We start from the raw sequence: 18333 nt of genomic DNA, 5'->3' as shown, positions 1-18333 counted from the left end.
CGACTGGAATTTGGGTCGGGATATCAAACTTGGTTCCTTCTTCCAACAGGGCTCATTAAAGTCTTTTTCTCAGTTAAGTAATGAATTACAGCTTCCGAATTCTGAGCGATCTACATATATTCAAATAGAAAAGTGTCTGCTACACAAGCCACAACTCAGAGCTTTAATCCCGGTTTAAATATGGTCTTTCCTCAATAACCATGCCACCTCACAGAAAGGAGTAGCTACAATATACCCAATTCTAGGGGAAAAAAACATACCCAGCAAACTACCTTCCTTCCCTAAATGGGAACAAGATTTGGGGCAAGACTTTTCAATTAAACAATGGATGGCTTCCCTACGAAGCATATATAGGGCCACTGCATGTATTACACTATGGGTATTGGCACAAAAAATTGTTCAAAGACAATACCTGACTCCACATATCCTAGCAAAATTCAAGGGGAACTCGTCACCTAATTGCTGGAGAAATTGTACCCAATTGGGGACCCTATTTCATATTATGTGGGACTGCACAAGCTTACATAACTACTGGCAGGCAATCTCCCATTTACTCACTTCCGTAACAGGTATTGTCCTTCAACTTTCACCAGAACTAGCCATTCTGAATATGAATTTACATACGATTCCCAAACAATATCGTAAAGTAGTAACACATATACTTTTAGCTGCAACACTATCCATAACTAGAAAATGGAAAACTGACTCTCTTCCTACTGTGACAGAAGTTATAGAATTAACCCAACTTCACCACTCCTACGAATTGTTATTTCCTAATGACAAATCCCTATATATTAAGGAATAGGGATGAGCCGAACACCCCCCGGTTCGGTTCGCACCAGAACTTTCGAACGGACCCCAAATTCGTACGAACGTTAGAACCCCATTGAAGTCTATGGGACTTGAACGTTCGAAATTAAAAGTGCTAATTTTAACGGCTAATATGCAAGATACTGTCCTAAAAAGGGTTTGGGGACCTGGCTCCTGCCCCAGGGGACATGGGTCAATGCAATAAAAAATGTTTTAAAAACGGCCGTTTTGGCGGGAGCACTGATTTTAATGACGATTAAAGTGGAAAAAAAAAGTGAAATATTCCTTTAAATATGGTGCCTGGGGGGTGTCTGTAGTATGCCTGTGAAGTACCACGTGTTTCCCGTGTTTAGAACAGTCCCTGCACAAAATGACATTTAACGGAAATAACGTCATTTAAAGCTGCTTGCGGTTTTAATGTTATATCTGGTTCCTGCAATATGGTTGAAAATCATTGAGAAAAATGGCATGGGTAGCCCTCCCTGCCCATTACCAGCCCCTTTGGGTCTTGTATGCATATTAAGGGGAACCCCGTACCCATATTAAAAAAAGGAAATGCGTGTGGCCCCCAGGCCCTATATACTCAGAACAGCAGTATACAGGCGGTGCAAACAAGACAGGGACTGTGTAGGTTTGTTGTGTTCAGTTGAATCTGTTTGTAATTTTCAACTGGTACATTTTTAAAGTGTAGCTCCAGTCAAAAAAAAAAAATGTAAGCTTTTTGAAAAACATAGGGAAGGGTTATCACCCCTGTATAATTTGTTTTGTCGTCCATCTTTTTTCATCTCACTTGCTGTTGTCTCCTTCCGTTTGCAAGTAGGAGATGTTTGTAAGTTGGATGTTTGAAAGTAGGGGCCTGCCCTATATGCTCTGCAGAAATGGCGGAACAAGGTGTTGGTTTTGCCACAACATTGTAAGCCCTCAAAGTGACTCTTGGTGGGCGCTGGAGCGCCCTGCTGTGAACGATTATATCAAGAATTGTAATTACATGCCATTGTTGAACAGTGGTAGAAAAATTGACCTTTGGTGGTTGTGGTGCTGGTGCCACAACACTATAAGTCCTCACAGTTACTCTGGGTGGGCACAGGAACGGGCCCTCCTGTGAAATATTATATCAAGAATTGTAATTACATGTCCCTGTTAAACAGGGGCAGAAAAATTGGGCCTTAGGCACTGGTGCTGGTCCCACAACACTGCAACCTCTCCCATATACTCTTGTTTTATTGCAGGAATTAGCCCTGCTGCAAAGCATTGCATCAAAAATTGTACTTAAACGCCCCTGTTAAACAGGGGCAGAAAAATTGGGCTGATGGCATCACCCAGAAACAGAAATGTTCTTCCATATATCATCGGAGGAGGAAGAGGATATACAATCAACATAACAGGACAGTCACTCAGCATCAGCATAGGCAGTCTTGAAGGGATGTGATATTTCAAAAAGAAATTATTCGGTTACATCAGCTTCAGGTGCTTGGTAGCTGTGGGTGATCCAAGACTGATTCATCTTGATGAAGGTCAGTCGATCAACTGATTCGGTAGACAGCCGCACCCTGTGATCGGTAACAAAGCCACCAGCAGCACTGAAGGTGCGTTCCGAAAGAACGCTGGATGCAGGACAGGCCAGTAGCTCAATTGCATACTGTGAAAGCTCTGGCCAGTGATCCATCCTCAAGACCCAGTAAGCCAGAGGATTTTCGATGGAAAAGGTGTCCAAGTCTGACCTTGCCCCTAGGTATTCCTGCACCATGTAAATCAGACGCTGGCAATGGTTGCTGGAACCGATCATACCTTGGGGCTGCGGACTAAAAAATTGTCTGAAAGCATCAGTCAGACGGCCACCTTCTCCACCGCTCCTTCTGACCGATGCCTCAGCAACACGTTGTCCAGGACCAGGAGTTTGTAACCTCCCAGTCTCTGGGAACGCGTTGCACAGACCTTTCTGCAAGGCCTCCCAGAGATGTCTCATCCTCTGCTCCCTCTGCGATGGCAAGATAAGGTCGGCAACCTTACCCTTGTACCGTGGATCAAGGAGAGTGGCCAGCCAGTAATGGTCCTTCTCCTTGATCCGAAGAATACGAGGATCCTTCCGCAGGCTTTGCAGGATCAGGGAGGCCATGCAGCGTAGGTTAGCTGAGGCATTCAGTCCGGAGTCCTCTGGGTCACTAAGGACAACATGATCCGCAGCTACCTCCTCCCAGCCACGTACAAGTCCACGTGTTTCTTGGGACTGTGAATCATCCCTACAAGACTGCTGCTGCTGCTGATGCTGAGTGCCAGCCTCCACCTCCATGCTGACACAATCATCCTCCTCCTCCTCTTCCTCCTCTTCATCCTCTTCCTGTGTGATGGGTGGCACAGCAGGAACACTGTCTGGATAAAGGGGGCCTTGAGAGGCAAGGAAGTCCTCCTCTTCCTGCCTCTGTTCTGCCTCAAGTGCCCTGTCCATTATTCCACGCAGCGTATGCTCCAAGAGGTGGACAAGAGGTACAGTGTCACTGATGCATGCACTGTCACTGCTCACCATCCTTGTGGCCTCCTCAAACGGTGACAGGACAGTGCATGCATCCCTGATCATGCCCCACTGGCGTGGTGAGAAAAATCCGAGCTCCCCTGACACTGTCCTGGTGCCGTAGTCGCACAGGTACTCATTGATGGCCCTCTGCTGCGTGTGCAGCCGCTGCAGCATGGCCAACGTTGAGTTCCACCTGGTGGGCATGTCACATATAAGGCGGTTCTTGGGCAGGTTCAACTCCTTTTGGAGCTCAGCCAGCCGAGCACAGGCATTAAATGATCGGCGGAAATGCACACAGACTTTCCTGGCCTGCTTCAGGACATCCTGTAAGCCGGGGTACCTGCCCAAGAACCGCTGCACCACCAGGTTAAGGACGTGAGCTACACAGGGCACATGGGTCAGTTGTCCCTGTTGGAGGGCGGAGAGGAGGTTGGTGCCATTGTCGCAAACCACCAATCCTGGCTTAAGCTGGCGTGGCGTCAACCACCTCTCGGCCTGCCCCTGCAGAGCTGACAAAACATCCGCCCCAGTGTGGCTCCTGTCCCCCAAACAAACCAGCGCAAGCACGGCATGGCATCGTTTTGCCTGCGTACTTGCGTAGCCCCTGGAACGCCTACGGAGCACCGCTGGTTCTGAGGACAGAGCACTGGAAGAGGCCATGGAGGAAGAAGAAGAGGAGGGGGTGGAGGAGAGAGGTGTGTCACAACCAATAGTAGCATTTTGGAGGCGTGGTGGCGGAACAACCTCCAACACTACTGCACCTTGTCCTGCATCCTTCCCAGCTGCCAGAAGAGTGACCCAATGGGCCGTGAAAGACAGGTAACGTCCCTGTCCATGCCTGCTGGACCATGAGTCAGCGGTAATATGCACCTTACCACTGACCGCCCTGTCCAGCGAGGCAAGGACATTGCCTTCCACATGCCGGTAGAGAGACCCGGAATCGCCTTCCGTGAGAAAAAGTGGCGTTTGGGGACCTGCCATTGAGGAACCGCACATTGTACAAACTCATGGAAGGGGGCCAAGTCTACCAACTGAAAAGGCAGCAGTTGAAGTGCTAGCAATTTAGCCAAGCTAGCATTCAACCGCTGGGCATGTGGATGGCTGGGAGTGAACTTCTTTCGCCGGTTCAGCAGCTGGGGCAGGGACATTTGCCTGCTATAATCGGACGTGGGTCTACTGCTAGCAGAGTGCCCGGAAGCACTTGGCTGTGACACACCTAATTCTACACCTTCATTCCTCTCAGAGCAGGTTTCAGAGAGGACTGAAGGTCTAGTGGGGTTGGAGATGCCAGCTAATGAGGAGCAAGGAGAGGGCCTCTTGTTCTTTGGTGTGGGTCTTTGAGGTACGCTTGCCAACGAGCTGCATGGCAGGTCAACATATGTCTGGTCAAGCATGTGGTGCCCAAGCGGCTGATGTTTTGGCCACGCGAGATACGCTTGAGACATATGTTGCAAATAGCAGCTTTGCGATCTGATGCACTCGTCTCAAAAAAGGCCCACACCAAAGAACTTTTAGCATAACGTGCAGAGGCAGCGCCCTGATCAGGCGGAGCTCTGCGGTGTGATTCAGTCAGTGTGCTGCCCCCAAGCTGGCCCCCGGAGGGCATCCTGCCTCGTTGGACATGTGCCTCCTCCTCCTCCTTCTCTCTCCTACCAGGCACCCACGTGGAGTCAGTGCCCTCATCATCCCCTCCCTCTTCATCGCTGTAGCAAACCTGGCAGTATGCTGCAGCTTGTGGAACATGACTGCCAGATTGCTGTCCTTCTTAAGCATCCCCTCTCTCTGCATTCACGCTACTGCCTTCCTCTAGCTGAGTGTCATCATCAGAGGCTACAAAACACTGGGCATCCTCCTGGAGCATGTACGCAACACTGTGCTCAAAGAGTTCAGGAGACTCCTCAGGAGGACGTGGTGGGTCTAGGGAAGGAGTCACTGATGATGACATTGAGAGGGAAGACGATGCGTTGGCAGCTGCTTTGCTAGTACCCTGAGACTGGGTGAGAGAGGATGAGGAGGATGAAGAGGGCTTGGTCATCCACTCTACCAAGTCGTTGGCATGTTGCGGCTCAACATGTCCAGCTGCCGAAAAGAAGGACAAGCGTGTCCCATGGCCACGTGCTGATGACAATGCACCGCGTCCACGACCAGTACTGTTGTCTCTGGACACAGAGCCTGCTTGCCCTCTTTTATCGGCTCGCGCCTGTCTGCCTCTCCTTGCTGGCCTTCCAGACATGGTAATGGCCTGAAGGGAGTTGGGTAAAAAAGCAGTTGGGTAGTGTATATTGTGCTAGAGGCACACAACACCCACTAACTCCTGCAGATGCCTTTATTATAGAACACCAGAGATAAAGGGGTATATACAGATGTATACTGTGCTGTGCTGGAGGCACACACAACTTCCAATAACTCCTGCAGATGGCAAGTGGGCTCAAATAGAGAAGAGCTATGTAGGTGGATATAGCGGTATATACTGGGTACAGAGCACGCAGACAGCACGCACTAGCTCCTAACACTACTGACTGCAAGCTCTATTATAAAAGATAGATCACTAGCTATATAGGTGAGGTGAATATAGCGGTGTATACTGCGGTCAGGGCACGCAGACAACAACCACTACACAACAGCAAGATCGAAAATCGTCCAAAAACGATCGGTGTGTACTGTGTTGAAGGTACACAGAACACCCACTAACTCCTGCAGATGCCTTTATTATAGAACACCAGAGATAAAGGGGTATATACAGATGTATACTGTGTTGAAGGTACACAGAACACCCACTGCTTCAGACGCCAACACACTACACAAGGCGGCCTTATATAGTGTGGGGCGTGCACTACACAGCCTGAGCTATGATTGGCCACATTTGCCTGTGGCCAATCATGGCTCTCCTCGCTGCTGGCGTTGTGATTGGCCAAGCATGCGGGGTCACAGTGCATGCTTGGCCAATCATGAGCCAGCAATGCACTGCGCCATCGCATTGTGTTCCTGTACATTGCACACTCACATTGGACCCTACCCTCAAGTAGCCCACAATCCAAGGTCCCCATGCATATACTAGAGCCAATTTACCTACCTGCATGTCTTTGGATTGTGGGAGGAAACTGGAGTACCCGGAGGAAACCCACGCAGGCACAGGGAGAATATGCAAACTCCAGGCAGGTAGTGTTGTGGTTGGGATTTGAACCAGTGACCCTTCTTACTGCTAGGTGAGAGTGCTAACCACTACACCACTGTGCTGCCCTTGCGCCTGTCGGTGCCATTGCACCGACGTACGTTGCCATGCGGCGGTCCTTAAGTGGTTAAGGATGATAAAATAAATTGTCTAACATGCTATAGAAGCATTGTCAGAGTTATGAGCTTTAATCATAACTCATTACTTGGGTTCATCACTGAATTTTGTGGACCCAAAAATATTGCTTGACTGCGTTAGGAATGAAAAAGTATATAGCTCAATCAACTGCCTGAGTTATGAGCTTTAATCAGAACTCATTGCTTGGGTTTACCCACTGAATTTTGTGCACCCAAAAATATTGCTGGATGGAGTTAGGAATAAGAAAGAGAGCAGGGATTTCAGTCTGATCCCTCTTGGGAAAGTCTACAGAGAGCCCCCGCTCTCTGGAAGTAAAGGGCGGCTGTTGGAAGACCATCTTACATTTCTTTTCAAATGTTTTTATTGAGATTTTTAGCAGAGTTGGTTACAACAAGGGATACAAAACAAAAAAAATAATATATAGTAATAAAAGTAACATAACAGTATAATGTAGTGACAGGGTTTTCTCAGCACAATATAGCATAGAAACAAATAGTCCACAAGAAAGAATAAAGTAGTATTCCCAAGTATCTAATATTCATAGTCATAAAGGGACTCGAACAAGAGTAAGTCTCTTAGAACTTGTATAATAAAGTCCGTAATATAATTATTGTAAGACTTATAAATAGCGATATGGATAAAGGCCACTTCTGGACCCCAAGACACCCCTCACAGGGATCTATCTGTGTCTTGGAGTACCTAGGCCAACATCCTAAAGGAAATTCAAACACAATAGTTATCTTTTATGAAGGAAAATAAAGATCTATTCTTACTCCGCAGCTCAATTCAGATAAACAGACATGTGATATATTTGTCATTTTGTTATGAAATTATTTTTAAAGCCATCCAAAAAATATTAAAACGCACAGGACTTCTTTCTTCTATATGATTAAAGAATCAGCATTATCTAAATTGTGGAAGTGTAATTTTTGTACCATGTACTCCAAGGTTCCCATAGTTGTTGTTCCTTAATAGGGATGAGCTTCATGTTCGAGTCGAACATACGTTCGACTCGAACATCGGCTGTTCGCCCGTTCGGCGAAGTCCGAACGTTTTGGTCCGTTCGCGCCAAATTCGTGTGGCACTCGATCTCGTTTGACCTCGGATGCTAAGCAGGGTCGCGCCTGGTTAGTACCTGTATGGGAGACCACATGGGAATACCAGGTGCAGTAGGCTTTTTTTTAATATGATGTTGGCATCGACGACCTGTTTTATTTTATTGCTTGTTTGCCGAGATAACCATCCTGGCGTTTGTCAAGAGGGTTGAGAGTGGCCAGCAAGATTGCCTACGGCCACATCACCCTGAATGTGCCTGATTTAGGATGTTAGGCAGGGTTGGGCCTGGTTAGTAACTGGAAGGGAGACCGCTCGGGAGTACCAGGTGCTGTAGGCTTTTTTAATATGTTGTTGGCAACAACGAACTGTTTTATTTTTCTGCTTGTTTTCCGAGGTGACCATCTTGGCCTTTGTCAAGAGGATTGAGAGTGGTAAGGAAGATCGCTTATGGCCTCATCACCCTGAATGAGTCCGATCTCGTCTGATTTCGGATGCTAAGCAGGGTCGGGCCTGGTTAGTAACTGAATGGGAGATCGCCTGGGAATATCAGGTACCGTAGGCTTTTTTTTAATATGTTGTTGGCATCGACGACCTGTTTTATTTTACTGCTTGTTTGCCGAGGTGACCATCTTGGCGTTTGTCAAGAGGGTTGAGAGTGGCCAGCAAGATCGCCTACGGCTTCATCTCCCTGAATGCGCCCGATCTCGTCTGATCTCAGATGCTAAGCAGGGTCGGGCCTGGTTAGTAGCTGGATGTGAGACCGCCTGGGAATACCAGGTGCTGTAGGTGTCTTTTTAATATGTTGCTGGCGTCGAGGACCTGTTTTATTTTTCTGCTTGTTTGCTGAGGTGACCATCTTGACGTTTGTCAAGAGGGTTAAGAGTGGACTAAAAGATCACCTTAGGCCACATCACCATGAATGTGCCCTATCTTGTCTGAGCTCGCATGCTAAGCAGCCTTGTTTAGTCCCTGGATGGGAGACCTGGATGGAAAACCAGGTGCTGTAGGCTTTTTTTAAATATGTTGTTGGCATCGACGACCTGTTTTATTTTTCTGCTTGTTTGCCGAGGGGATCATCTTGGCTTTTGTCTAGAGGGTTGAGAGTGGCGATGGTCTTCCAACAGCCGCCCTTTATTTCCAGAGAGCGGGGGCTCTCTGTAGACTTTCCCAAGAGGGAGCAGACTGAAATCCCTGCTCTCTTTCTTATTCCTAACTCCATCCAGCAATATTTTTGGGTCCACAAAATTCAGTGGGTAAACCCAAGCAATGAGTTCTGATTAAAGCTCATAACTCAGGCAGTTGATTGAGCTATATACTTTTTCATTCCTAACGCAGTCAAGCAATATTTTTGGGTCCACAAAATTCAGTGATTGCAGGGTAATGCAGAGTAATGCAGAGTATTGCAGTGTAATGCAGAGTATTGCAGAGTATTGCCAGGAGGAAGTCAGCATAGCACAGGGATGGTGGGAGCCCCTCAAAATATGCACAGCAGAGGTACAGCCCCAGGAGGAAGTCAGCACAGCACAGGGATGGTGGGAGCCCCTCATAATTAGCAGCCCCAGGAGGAAGTCAGCATAGCACAGGGATGGTGGGAGCCCCTCATAATATGCACAGCAGAGGTACAGCCCCAGGAGGAAGTCAGCACAGGGATGGTGAGCTTTACAAACCTACAGGTCATATTTGCAAAATAGATCAAAAAGTAAATATAAATCAACAACTCCAATTTGTCAGATCAATATCACCTTGTGACGCTTAATTAGTGCAGACACTCCCTATATAGGTTCTGCCCCTCACCCTGTATTTTGTATTTCTCCCACAAAACTACATCAAGTCAAATAAATAGAATGGGAAAATATATACAATTCTCTATAAGATATGTGCAAGTGACAGCCTAACTGTTGTAGGATGTGTATAAATGACACCCTAACTGTGATTAACCCAAAAAAATATATTTGATAAGTAAGAAATATATATATATATATATATATATATATATAAACATATACACTTCCTTTGAAATATTAATGAGCAACACAACGATTGTGATTATCCCTAAACCGCAACGTGCGAATGTGTATAATTTTTAAATAGAAGCAAAAGTCCAAAAAAAGGGGAGATAGAAAGGACAGTTAAATCCTTTTCATGTGCAGTTTTTGCCAGTGTCCATAAAATGATACAACCTTCACCACACCAGCCGTGACAGTGACCCCCCTTGTTGGAGCACTCACCAGCTACAGCGCTCAGCACTCTCGTGCCAAGCTCAACAGGCGTTTAAATCACTTAAATGAAGACAGTAGATGTTCAGCACTCAGTCATTGTTTCTCCTCTTTTCAGGCTCCAATAAGGTTATCCCTCAAAATACCTCAGAGAGAAAAAGAGAGACCTCCCATAGTGCAACACTGTAAAATATCTTTAATTGCAAACTTTAAAAGCCACTCATTAATGCACTCACATGAACAAAACTTGAATAAAAGCACTTCAAAATCACTCCAATCCTTCACAACAGCGTACTTCACTCCAAGGCATTGGTGGTCACAGTGGATACTGGTCAGATTTAGCAGCATAAATACTGTCTCTCAACCTTCCTTCTGCTGTATGGCACCCCACAGCGAAGTTCTCAGTTTGAACCCAGTACCACACTCTCTCCAGTTCTATTCCTCGTGTTACACACACTCTTCTGCCTTGGTTGCAGTGTTCAATGAATCAAAGATAGTTGCCAGATAGCCACGCCACCGACATGTTTCGTCATAGGACTTAATCATGGGATTGGCTATCTGGCTCCCAGTTCCGCCTTTTATTGTAATGGCAACCATCCCATAATGGCAATGCAGCTAATCACGCCCACATTACACCAATCTAAGTCTAAAGCCTGCCTTCTTTGATTAAATAAAACATCTAAGCAGAGCCACCCCCTGAGTCCCCAGACCCGGTCAGATAGCGCGACGTACGGGAGATTGCAGACAAGCAGCTGTTCACAATCCCGCACGTCATCGCCCGGTCACGCATGCGCAGTCGCTACCAATTTCCCCTTCACAAATTTCTCGGCTCATCAGCCGTCAGACACTCCGTGTACCGCCACCGCGCATGCGCCAACCCCTCACTCCACTTACCAGGGAATGCATGACGTGTCCGAGCTTCCCCTCCCTGCTCTCACCGTCAGCACAAATTCGATCGCACATGCGTAGTTCCCCCATGGGCATCAGGTCCAGAAGGCAGATGATAGCATCCATGCTCCGACCAACACTCAGCCACATAACGCAAACGAGTATGCAAATAAATCCCACCCATCCCGGAGACAGCTGTACAGATGATATTACTGTCCATGCCAGCAATATCCATACAGATCATAGACTAAAAGGCTAGTTTATGCTAGTGACAACAGCGCAACACACAAATAAGTTGAGCATATTCTCATATCCCCATCTATTAAAAATAAATAACGTATCTCTGTGTCACCAGTGCCTCAAAGTTCACAATAACATGCTATACTCCATATACAGTCATAGTGGTGTATGTCACCCCCCCAAAAATATATTATTGCACAATAATCAATAAAATAAAATCGCATATGTAAAATTTAAAAACAAACTAAAGCAAATAAAACATATACCGTATATACTCGAGTATAGGCCGACCCGAATATAAGCCGAGGCCCCCAATTTACCCCCAAAAAAACTGGCAAACTTATTGACTCGTGTATAAGCCGAGGGTGAGACATGCCTGTCCATCCCTGTGTGTGTGTCCGTCCATCCCTGTGTGTCCGTCCATCCCTGTGTGTCCGTCCATCCATCCCTGTGTGTGTGTGTGTCCATCCATCCATCCATCCCTGTGTGTGTGTGTGTCCATCCATCCATCCCTGTGTGTGTGTGTGTCCATCCATCCATCCATCCCTGTGTGTGTGTGTCTCCATCCATCCATCCATCCCTGTGTGTGTGTGTCTCCATCCATCCATCCCTGTGTGTGTGTGTCTCCATCCATCCATCCATCCCTGTGTGTGTGTGTCCATGTGTGTGTGTGTGTGTGTGTGTGTGTGTGTGTGTGTGTGTGTGTGTGTCCAGCCTACCTGTGTCCCGAGCCTGTGTCCCGAGCCTCCGTCCCGTGCCTTGCCTCCGTCCCGTGCCGTGCCTTGCCTCCTTGCCTCCGTCCCGTGCCGTGCCTTGCCTCCATCCCGTGTCGTGCCTTGCCTCCGTCCCGTCCCGTGCCGTGCCTTGCCTCCGTCCCGTGCCTTGCCAGGATCGCCGCTCTTCGTCGGCGCCTCGGCGGCCATTCTAAAATTCAAAAGCCGCGCCTCCGCCTTCGCCTGTGATAGGCGGAACACTGAATTTCCCAGCAGCCTGTGTTCCGCCTATCACGGACATCGTCTCATCCTCGTCCGTAGTACGAGGATGAGACGATGTCCGTGATAGGCGGAACACAGGCTGCTGGGAAATTCAGTGTTCCGCCTATCACAGGCGAAGGCGGAGGCGCGGCGTTTGAAGGGTAGAATGTCCGCTGTCTGTCTGCTCGACACGCTGATCGAGCAGGCAGACAGCGATGACTCGAGTATAAGCCGAGGGGGGCACTTTCAGCCTCAAAAAAGAGGCTGAAAATCTCGGCTTATACTCGAGTATATACGGTAAAAGCTTATATATACAAATACAAATATATTTGTATGTAAACGTGCGACCACATCAGTGCGCGTGTATTATACAATCGCACCGATATAGTCGCTCTAATATCTTTATATATATGTGAATATGCACATTGTGCAATCATCCACACATATACATGACAAAATTATAATTAAAATTAAACAACTTTTAATAGAAGACTACTCTGGTTATTTCTATTTGGAACAAATGAACAAATATTCTACTCCAGTCACCCCACTTCATGATTGCACCCCCCAATCAACTGCCCCTGCCTGAGTTCCCATTTCTCTAAGGCCAGCATATTCAAACACTGTCAACTAAACCACTAGGGGTCCCACTCCCATAGGTCACATATGGATATTCCACCCCATATTCCCAATACTCAAACAGTTAATAGGGTATCACAAATTGCTAATAAAGCAGTTCACATCCAATTCAATGTTCATTCCCCTTGGTGTCAAGCTTTTCATCAAAAAGATCCATTTAGTTTCTCTCTGGGATAATTCCCTCACCCGATTAGAGCCCCTCCACGAGGGGTATACATGATCTATGCCACAAAACTGTAAAAGGCTAGGGTCTTGTTGGTGACACTCTTTAAAATGTAAAGATACACTGTGATCCTGATAACCCTTCCGGATGTTGGCTAAATGTTCAGAGATCCGTATCCTCAATAACCTCTTAGTACGACCCACATAAAACAACTTACAGGGACACCATAATAAATATACCACATATGACATATTACATGTCATAAATTCATTTATGTGAAAAGTTTCTCTCACTCCATTGGTTACCGTAGTGACCCCCCTACTAAGGCATCGGACGGTTTTACAACAAATGCATCTTCTGCATGCAAAGAACCCCTTCAATTCACTAGACATGGTCTGTCTCACCGGGGGATCAATTATCTTTTTAACAATCTTGTCCCCTATACTAGGGGGCCCTTCTATAGATGAACTTGGGGCGGCTCGGTAGAGATGGTCCTAGATGCTTATCTTTCCCTAAAATATGCCAATGTTTAGCAAAGATCTGTTCAATCTCCCTATATTGGTGGTGATAACCTGATAGAAATTTAAACTGGTGTTGTATCTCATCCCTCCCCTTATGGGATCCCTGAAGACAGGTGTCCCTAGGTATGTTGGCAATCTCCTTAATAGTGGTGTCCAGATCGGTCACATCATAACCCTTCTGTAAAAACCTCCTTCTCAAGACCTCGGACTGGGTGGCATAGTCCTCATCAGTAGTACAATTGAGACGAACCCTCAAGAACTGCCCTTTCGGGATGTTCCTGATCCAAGAGGGATGATGCCCACTTCTTGTGGATAAAAAACTATTCCGGTCCGTGGTCTTGAAAAATACAGTAGTCTTCAACTGGCTCCCCTTCCTTTCTATGGTGAGGTCCAAAAAGTTTACACTCTTAGAGCTGATATTGAAGTCCAATCTAAAAGTATTAGAGTTGGAGTTCAATCTTTCAATGAACTCCCTAGCTGATTGTTCGTGCCAACCCAAATAAAGAACAGATCGTCTATAAATCTACGATAGAAGATTAACTGTTGAGGTTTATTCATAAAAACAGATCTGTCCTCCCACTCAGCCATGAATAGGTTGGCGAGGCTCGGAGCATACTTTGCCCCCATTGCCACACCAACACATTGGTAATAAAACATGCCCCCATACCAGAAGTAGTTGTGGGTCATGCAAAACTCCAAAGCCTGGCCCACAAATACCTTCCGAGCATGGGGGACATCCTCCCTCCTACTCATCGCCCAATTCAGGGCCAGTAGGGCATCATGATGTTGGATGATAGTATACAAGCTTGATACATCCGCTGTCACCAGATGTACTTCCGCCATCGGGGGAACAGATACTTCGCTCAATGCTTTAAGAAGATCAGTGGTATCCCTCAGATACGCTGATGTATTTTTAACACTAGGTTGGAGGGATTTGTCCAAATATTCCCCCAACCTAGCCGTCACTGACCCAATCCCGTTCACAATTGGACGTGTAGGGGGAACCTCCAGGTCCTTTTTGGATTTTAGGTAGGGTATAGATCACTGGTATTCTGCAAGCGCTGGGAACTAAATATTTAGCTTCTTTGATATTCAACACCCCCTTCCCATAACCCCATTGAATTAGGGCCTCCAACTGACTTTTATATTGGTTCGTAGGGTCTGCATCCAACTTCTTATATGTGGTGGTATCACTCAATAGCACCTTTAATTGATTATCATAAAAGGACCTATCCAAAATGACAACCCCACCCCCCTTATCAGCCGGTCGTATAATAATTTATTTTTTTCTCCTCTAGGGAATTAATTCCATCTTTAAAATGCCTAGCATTAACCCCTTTCTTGAGGGGTAATTCTTCTAAATCATTCAATACTAGGTTTTTGAATACCTCTACAAAGTGATTACTCGCAATCTGGGGGTTAAATAGGGAACGATTCTTCAATCCACTATCACTCTGGGTGGGCCCTCTTTTGTCTGTTGGATGTGTCTTAATGGGATGCATCATAAAATATTTCTTGATGTTTAAAGTACGTATATACCTATGGATATCCATGTATACCTCGAATTTGTTCATAACTTTTCTCGGGGCACATTTAAGACCCGTATTTAAGATATGCAATTCATTAGTATTTAGTTGTACCTGGCTCAAATTGAAAATTCCATCATTTAATTGTCCCTCATTCTCTTTCTTGGATTGTTTAAACTGGTCCCCTGCGGCCACATCACCCTGAATGAGCCCGATACCATCTGATCTCGGATGCTAAACAGGGTCAGGCCTGGTTAGTACTTGGATGGGAGACCGCCTCGGACTACTAGGTTCCATAGATTTTTTTTAATATGTTGTTGGCGTCGACAACATGTCTTGTTTTTCTGCTTGTTTGCAGAGGTGACCATCTTTGCATTTGTCAAGAGGGTTGAGAGTGGCCAGCAAGATCACCTACAGCCACATCACCCTGAATGTGCCTGATCTTGTCTATTTTTGGATGATAAGCAGGGTTGGGCCTGGTTAATACCTGGATGGGAGACCACCTGTGAATACCGGGTTTCCACAGGCTTTATTTTTTAATATGTTGTTGCCGTCGATGACCCATTTTATTTTTCTGCTTTTTTGCCGAGGTGACCATCTTGGTGTTTATCAAGAGGGTTGAGAGGGGCCAGCAAGATTACCTATGGTCACATCACCCTGCATGTGCCCGATCTCATCTGTTCTCAGATGCTAAGCAAGATCAGGCCTTGTTAGTACCTGGATGGGAGACTGCCTTGGATATACCAGGTGCCATAGGCTTCTTTTTAATATGTTTTTGGCGTCAACGACCTGTTTTATTTTTCTGCTTGTTTGCCGAGGTGACCATCTTGGCTTTTGTCAAGAGGGTTGAGTGTGGCAATCAAGATCACCTATGGCCACATCATCTTGAATACGTATGATCTCGGATGCTAAGCAGAGTTGGGTCTGGTTATTACCTGTATGGGGGACCGCCTGGGAATACCAGGAGCTGTAGGCTTTTTTTAATGTTGTTGGCGTCGACGACCTGTTTTATTTTCTGCTTGTTTGCCGAGCTGACCATCTTGCCGTTTGTCAAGAGGGTTGAGAGTGGCCAGCAAGATCTCTTACAGCCACATCACCCTGAATGCACCCCATCTCGTCTGATCTCGGATACTAAGCAGGGACGGGCCTGGTTAGTACCTGGATGGGAGACCGCTTGGGAATACCAGGTGCCGTAGGCTTTTTTTTAATATGTTGTTGGCGTCGATGACCTGTTTTATTTTTCTGCTTGTTTGCCGAGGTGACCATCTTGGCATTTGTCAAGAGGGTTGAGAGTGACCAGCAAGATCGCTTATGGCCACATCAACCTCAGTGCGCCCGATCTTGTCTGATCTCGGATTCTAAGCAGGGTCGGGCCTGGTTAGTACCTGCATTGGAGACCGCCTGGGAATATCAGGTGCTATAGGCTTTTATTTTTCTGCTGCTTGCCGAGGTGACCATCTTGGCGTTTGTCAAGAGGATTGAGAGTGGCCAGCAAGATCGCGTACAGCCACATCATCCTGAATGCGCCCAATCGCGCCCAATCTCGTCTAATCTCAGATGCCAAGCAGGGTCGGGCCTGGTTATTACCTGGCTGGGAGACCACCTGGGAATACCAGGTGTCGTAGCCTTTGTTTAATATGTTGTTGGCATCGAAAAACCTTTTTTATTTTTCTGCTTGTTTGCCGAGGTGACGATCTTGGCGTTTGTCAAGAGGATTGAGAGTGGCCAGCAAGATCGCCTACCGCCACATCACCCTAAATGCTCCCGATCTTGTCTTATCTCGTCTGATCTCGGATGCTAAGCAGGGTCGGGCCTCGTAAGTTCCTGGATGGGAAACCGCCTGGTAATAACAGGTGCCAGAGTTTTTTTTTAATATGTTGTTGGCGTTGACAAAGTTTTATTTTTCTGCTTGTTTGCCGAGGTGAATATCTTAGCTTTTGTGAAGAGGGTTGAGAGTGGCTAGCAAGATCGCCAAAGGCCATATCACCCTGAATGCGCGCGATCTTGTCTGATCTCGGACGCTAAGCAGGGTCGGGCCTGCTTAGTGCCTGGATGGGAGACCTCCTGGGAATACCAGGTGCCGTAGGCTTTTTTTTAATATGTTGTTGGTGTAGACGACCTGTTTTATTTTTCTGCTTGTTTGCCGAGGTTGATCATCTTGACGTTTGTCAAGAGGGTTGAGAGTGGCCAGCAAGATCGCCTATGGCTACATCACCCTGAATGCTCCCGATCTTATCTTATCTCGTCTGATCTCGAATGCTAAGCAGTGTCGGGCCTGGTTAGTACCTGGATGGAAGACCGCTTGGGAATAACAGGTGCCGTAGGCTTTTTTTTAATATGTTGTTGGCGTCGACAACCTGTTATATTTTTCTACTGATTTGCCGAAGTGACCATCTTGGCGTTTGTCAAGAGGGTTGAGAGTGGCCAGCAAGGTTGCCTACAGCCACATCACCCTGAATGCTCTTGATCTTGTCTGTTCTCGGATGCAAAGCAGGGTCCGGCTTGGTTAGTACCTGGATGGGAGACCGCCTGGGAATAACAGGTGGCATAGGCTTTTTTGTAATATGTTGTTTGTGTAGACGACCAGATTTTATTTTTCTGCTTGTTTGCCGAGGTGATCATCTTGACGTTTGTCAAGAGGGTTGAGAGTGGACAGCAATATTGCTTGCAGCCACATCACCCTGAATGTGCCCGATCTCATCTGATCTTGGATGCTAAGCGTTGTCAGGCCTGGTTAGTACCTGGATGGGAGACCGTCTGGGAATATCAGGTGCCTTAGGCTTTTTTTAATATGTTGGCGCCAAAGTCCTTTTTTTTTCTGCTTGTTTGCCGAGGTGACCATCTTGGTGTTTGTCAAGAGGGTTGAGAGTGGCCAGCAAGATCGCCTACGGCCACATCACCCTGAATGCGCCCGATCTCCTCTGATCTCGAATGCTAAGCAGGGTCGGGCCTGGTTAGTACCTGGATGGGAGAGATAAGATAAGATCGGGAGCATTCAGGGTGATGTGGCCGTAGGCGATCTTGCTGGCCACTCTCAATCCTCTTGACAAACGCCAAGATGGTCACCTTGGCAAACAAGCAGAAAAATAAAACAGGTCATCGACGCCAACAACATATTAAAAAAAAGTCTACGGCACCTGGTATTCCCAGGCGGTCTCCCATCCAGGTACTACCCAGGCATGACCCTGCTTAGCATCCAAGATCAGACGAGATTGGGATGCATTCAGGGTGATGTGGCCATTGGCGCTCTTGCTGGCCACTCTCAACCCTCTTGGCAAACGCCAAGATGGTCACCTCGGCAAACAAGCAGAAAAAAAAATTACGGTAAGTATGAAACAATTTTCCGTTTTCCTGGTGCCACCATGTGATACAATAAATAGCTAAGAACAGGGTGGGTACTGCTTCAAAGAAAAAAATTGTATTCAAGGAAATGCGAGAGCTGCCTCAATCGCCCTTAACCTAAATTTTACTGAAGTGA

General features: G+C 46.7%; 8 pseudogenes; 7 read left to right on the top strand and 1 right to left on the bottom strand.

Annotated features, from left to right (window-relative positions):
• Positions 1-8131: 8131 nt before the first annotated feature.
• On the top strand, positions 8132-8250 carry LOC143957536 (5S ribosomal RNA; annotated as a pseudogene).
• A 108-nt stretch (positions 8251-8358) lies between these two features.
• Positions 8359-8477, top strand: LOC143957299 (5S ribosomal RNA; annotated as a pseudogene).
• A 7458-nt stretch (positions 8478-15935) lies between these two features.
• On the top strand, positions 15936-16054 carry LOC143957257 (5S ribosomal RNA; annotated as a pseudogene).
• A 108-nt stretch (positions 16055-16162) lies between these two features.
• LOC143957647 (5S ribosomal RNA) lies at positions 16163-16281 on the top strand (annotated as a pseudogene).
• Positions 16282-16825: 544 nt separating this feature from the next.
• LOC143957239 (5S ribosomal RNA) lies at positions 16826-16944 on the top strand (annotated as a pseudogene).
• A 109-nt stretch (positions 16945-17053) lies between these two features.
• LOC143957453 (5S ribosomal RNA) lies at positions 17054-17182 on the top strand (annotated as a pseudogene).
• A 336-nt stretch (positions 17183-17518) lies between these two features.
• LOC143957652 (5S ribosomal RNA) lies at positions 17519-17637 on the top strand (annotated as a pseudogene).
• Positions 17638-17980: 343 nt separating this feature from the next.
• Positions 17981-18100, bottom strand: LOC143957657 (5S ribosomal RNA; annotated as a pseudogene).
• Positions 18101-18333: the final 233 nt, after the last annotated feature.

The sequence above is a fragment of the Lithobates pipiens genome, unplaced genomic scaffold, assembly GCF_037356315.1.
Source record: "Lithobates pipiens isolate NorthernLeopardFrog02 unplaced genomic scaffold, aLitPip1_a1.2 Scaffold_52, whole genome shotgun sequence".
In the NCBI taxonomy this organism is placed as follows: domain Eukaryota; kingdom Metazoa; phylum Chordata; class Amphibia; order Anura; family Ranidae; genus Lithobates; species Lithobates pipiens.
Note: the sequence above shows the minus strand (reverse complement) of the source record. Positions and strands in the feature narration are given on the sequence as shown.